Genomic DNA, 5197 nt, shown 5'->3' with positions numbered 1-5197 from the left:
AAATTAAATTGGTCTTAAAGAAATTAAGTTTAATTATTGGATTTTGTCCCAAATTTTGTGGTACCAGAGAACATTTTGTCTTTGCAGACTTCAAGCAGGGTATTTTTCTGCTCGACCGCAATTCACATTTCTTGCAATTTAAGACTGCACTGCTCTTTTTAAATAAATTTATTCATGAACTAGAAACAGTGCTCCCCTCTTATACTACACCAAAATCAGAGATATTAAGATACTTGATAAAGCACCTTGAAAGCCTTTCTTCAGGTATTAAAAAGGGCAATTCTTAGGTTTAAGACTTGATCTTTCAGGTTAAGGAATCCTAGTATCTTGAAAGGGATCCAGTAATTTTTCAATAAAACCTTCCTGTGCTCAATGGAAATTTCACTGAATATTTTACTAGAATACCAAATTTGACCTTTGCTATGGTCTGAATGTTTATGTTCCCCCAAAATTCATATTTTGAAATCCTAACCCCAAAGGCGATGGCGTTAGGAGGTGGGGCGTTTGGAAGGTGATTAGGTCATGAGGGTGGAGCCCTCATGACTGGGATTCGTGCCCTCGTGAAAGAGGCCCAGGGGAGCTCATTCTCCCCTTCTTCCACCACGTGAGGACGCAGCAAGAGAATGCCATCTATGAGCCAAAAAGTAGGCCCTCATCAGACACTGAATCTGCCATCGCCTTGATCTTGGACTTCCCAACCTCCAGAACTGTGAGACATAAATTTCTGTTGCTTATAACCCACCCAGTTTATGGTACTTTTTTATAGTAGCCCAAATGGACTAACATTGCCTTGATGTTTTAGACTAAGCTAATTAGAACATCCAAAATTCTCAATTCCAGCTTTGGAAAATTCCTGGCTTATTTTCCAAGATCAGGTCTCTCTCTTTTACTTTGTGCAAACCTTAGGATAAATGTCAAGGCAGATGAGGCACTTCAGCAAATTTAGGGACAATGACTGTTTTTCCAAACCTTGGAAGAATGTTACAACACATCTGTTACACAGACTTGGGAATAAAAAGTATAAACTGACCACCTATACATTAAAACTGAACAAATCATGTAATGGGCAATCACTTACTGACAGTTATGGTGTAAATATAGTGCTAGTGTCACTTAATCACCTTCAGACATGCACAATTACAACAGATCTTATTTTCCTGGGGGCAAGAATGGATTTACGTTCCAGCATGCATACTTCCATCATTGCTCAATCACATGGTCACATAATTAAGTAGTTGTGTCTTTCTTCTCCAATACACTATAGAATATTTTTCAAAAGGTTGCCACAAACCACCAACATCAAATTTTCCTGGGGTGCCTGTTAAACATCCAGATTCCTAGACCCCACTTCTGATCTACTCTATCAGGAAATCTGTACATCTAACAAATTCCCTGAGTTTTTCTTGTGGATGCTAACATTTGAAAACCACTGGACAGAAACTGTTTTTCTCATTTTTGCTCCTCAGTGATAAACAAAGTTGGCAGCACCCAGTAAAAGCTTAACAAATGTTATTGAACAAATTAACAAATGGTATCACCAGCTTATCCTTGGGTTCTCCTGGGACATCTATAAAAATCATAAATATTAAACTTGCAATCCTGATCTCTGTTTCAGATACAGATCAACTGTTGTGTAATTGTCTACGTAAGTGTCAGTTGGCCAACTAAACTGGAAAATTTCTTACACTTTTATCAATTGTGTTTACCTAAAACCTAAAACAGTGTTAGGAGCTAGACATGTTAGGAGCTCAGTAAATAATGTGTTGGGTGGCTAGACAGATAGATGAATGGACATCTGACCACCCACTGCCTTAATAGGTTGTGCATACTTTTCACTTGCTGGCCCCTGATGTTTTACAATTTCTTAGCCTGTCTTAATTTTAACTGTGTTATGTGTTAGACATTGTACAATTATCTCATTTAGATAAGGATTGTTTCTGGCTCAAATGAGAATCATCCAAATTAAATAATTTTGAAACTATTTATCCTACCTCTTCCTTCCCTCCCCTTCCTCCAATATCCACATCACCTAGTAAATCCAAACACCTGTCTCCCCTAGGCCTCCACTAGTCTTCATCCTCAGTTTCAGGAGGAGGCAAGGCAAAAGTGAATTCACCATTACCAACAAAAATGAGAAGAGGCGTCAATACCATTTCTCCAAGTTTTACTTCAGAAAGAAGAGGCACCAACAGAGAATGCCTGGCAAGAATAAATGGCCAAGGGGGAATAGCAGGCTTACACCTCCAGCTGCGGCTTCACCGAATAAATGTTTCTAGTTTAGATCCTCTGGTCTCCAAGTCTCCCTGATTTTATTTTATAGGGAACACATTATGGAAGTCAGCCCTAAACAATTAAAATGTATAACAGATATAAACCAGTGCTTTTCCAACTTTAGTGTACGAACATGTTATCGAAGCTCTGTGAGCACGCAGTGGGTGGGAATCCCAGTGAATTCTAATCCAATACGTGTATTAATAAGGTCACAGGATACAAGGTCAATACATGAAAATTATTTACATCTCTATGTACTCACAATAAATAATTAGAAATTAAAATTTTAAAACAATACCATTTACAATAGCACTAATAACATTAAATAGTTAGGTTTAAATATAATAAAATACATATTGATTAAAGTAAATAAAATCTGAATAGGTCCCACTCAGTCCAGAGACTGGGGCTGCAGAGGAACTACCCTGGGACGAACTGCAAAGGTGCTCTTTGTTCACGCCGACATGTCTGTGGCCCGTGCCCTCCCTCAGCAGGCAGGGCTGGTCTCTAGAAATGCTTTGGGTTCATCCTTCATGGCTGCAAGGAACCTCCATGCCTCTCACATTCATCTTCAGAAGACTGGCACTGCTGAGATGTCCTCTATTCTTGAAGAGCATATCCTTGGAGCTGATATCTCTGCTGATCTTGATAAAACTAGGCATGTCTTAAGTAGAGGTGATGGTATTGCCCAAGGACATGGGCTGAGGAACATTCAAGCAGAAAAAATGGTAGAGTGGTCTTCAGGCTTAAAGAGTAGGTCTATGAACATGGAGTCTGACAATGTTGGTGTTGTCATGTTTGGAAATGATCAACTAACTACAATACTGTGAAGAGGACCAGAGCCAGGTGAGCCATGTAGTAGATGCCCTTGGTAATGCCACTGATGCAGAGGATCCAGTTGGTTCCAAGACCCATAGGTGAGTTGGCCTAAAAGCATGAGGAATCATTCCTTGAATTTCTGTGAGGGAATCGGCGAAGACCGGCATGAAGCCTGTGGCTAGCTTGGTGCCAATTGGTCGTGGTCAGTATGAGCTGATCACTACTGCCAGACACACTGAGAACACATTTCAATCATGGATCTGATGAAAAGAAGAGATTCTACCGAATCTGTGTTGCTGTTGGTCAAGAGAGATCCACTGTTGCCCAGTAGGTGAAGAGGCAGATGGCATGAAGTACACCATCGAGGTGTCAGCTGGGGCTCTGGATGCTGCCCCCCTGCAGCACTCAGCTCCTTATTCTGAACGTTCTATGGTAGAGTATTTTAGAGATAATGGCAAACTTGCTTTGGTCATCTACGATGACTTGCCCAAACAGGCTGCTGCTTACCATCAGATATCTCTGCTGCTCTACACACCCGTTGGTCACGAGGCCTGTCCCAGTGATGTGTTCTACCCACGTTCCCAGTTGCTGGAGAGAGCAGCCAAGATGAATGATGCTTCTGGTGGTGGCTCCTTGATTGCTCTTCCAGTCATAAAACACCGGCTGCTAACGTGTCTGATTACATTGCAATGAGTGTCATTTCCATCACTGATGGACAGATCTTGGAAACAGAATTGTTCTAGAAAGGTATCTGCCCCACCATTAACATTGGTTCATCTGTGTCCTGTGTCAGATCTGCTGCCCAAATCAGGGCTATGAAGCAGGTGGCAGGTACCATGAAGCTGGAATTGGCTCAGTATTGTTGCCGCTTTTGCCCAATTTTGTTCTCACCTTGATTCTGCCACTCCACGATGCTTCAGTTGTGGTGTGTGAGCTGACTGAGTTACTGAAGCAAGGGCAATAGTCTCCCATGGCTATTGAAAAACAAGTGGCTTACACCTATCAAGGTGAAAAGGGGTATTTTGATAAACTGGAGCCCAGCAAGATCACAAAGTTTGAGAATGCTTTCTCATGTCATGTTATCAGCCAACACCAAGCCCTGTTGGACAATATCAAGGCTGACAGAAAGCTCTCAGAAAAGTCGGATGAAAAGCTGAAAGGGATTGTAACAAACTTCTTGGCTGGATTTGAAGCTTAAACTCCTATGGATTTACATGAAATAGCAGTTTGGTTTTGTCATTTTTTTTCTCCTAGTAAATCAGTTCCATTTGTAAAAGGATTACTCTCATACTCCTGATGTACAGAAATCACGTTAAAAATAAAGGTTCCATATGGCATGATGAAAAAAAGAGTTAATCATATGAAGACATACACTGTGTTCATGGATTGGAAGTTTCAATATGTTAAAATATTGGTTCTCCCTACATTGGCCTACAGATTCAGTGCAGTCCCATTCAAAATCCCAGAAGTCTTTTTTGTAGAAAGTGACAAGCTGATTCTAAAATGTACATGAAAAAGCAAAGGAAGTAGGATAGCCAAAACAATTTTGAAAAAGAAGGTTAGAAACCTCACACTACCTGACTTCAAGTCTTAGTATAAAGTTACCATAATCAAAACAATGAAGAATAACTGCTGTAAATCACCTGAAGAAAATCAGGTGGTAAAAATTTCTGTTTCCAGAATGACTGAAATTAAAAAGACTAACCACATCAAGTGTTGGTGAAGATGTGGAGCAGCCAGAACAAACTGGTGTGTACCCAGAAAAATGAAAACATGTCCACAAAAAGACTTACACAAGCACGCTGACAGCAGACTTGTTCGTAACAGACCCACACTGGAAGCAGTAGATCCAAATGTCTATCAACGAGAGAACAGATTGAAAAGTGCAATATGCTCATACAATGGGAAAAGACTCGGTGATAAAAAGGAGCAAACTACTGATACACACAACATGATGGATACTTCTCAAAATCATCATCTTGAATGAAAGAACCAGAAACAGAAGAGTACATTTTGTATTTTTCCATGTATATGAAGTTCAGGAAAAGGCAGAACCAGTAACAGAAATCAGAACACTGGCTGCCTCTACAAAAGGCAGATATTGACC

At 40.3% G+C, this 5197-nt stretch overlaps 1 pseudogene across 1 annotated transcript; it reads left to right on the top strand.

The window, feature by feature from the left end:
- The first annotated feature begins 2735 nt into the window (after window positions 1-2735).
- Window positions 2736-4428, top strand: LOC105826083 (annotated as a pseudogene). Its single transcript, XR_001138295.1, has 2 exons — window positions 2736-3117; window positions 3212-4428. The product of XR_001138295.1 is annotated as an ATP synthase subunit alpha, mitochondrial pseudogene (transcript).
- Window positions 4429-5197: the final 769 nt, after the last annotated feature.

The sequence above is a fragment of the Propithecus coquereli genome, unplaced genomic scaffold, assembly GCF_000956105.1.
Source record: "Propithecus coquereli isolate 6110/MARCELLA unplaced genomic scaffold, Pcoq_1.0 Scaffold85, whole genome shotgun sequence".
Taxonomy (NCBI): domain Eukaryota; kingdom Metazoa; phylum Chordata; class Mammalia; order Primates; family Indriidae; genus Propithecus; species Propithecus coquereli.
This window is presented reverse-complemented; position numbering and strand designations above follow the sequence as displayed.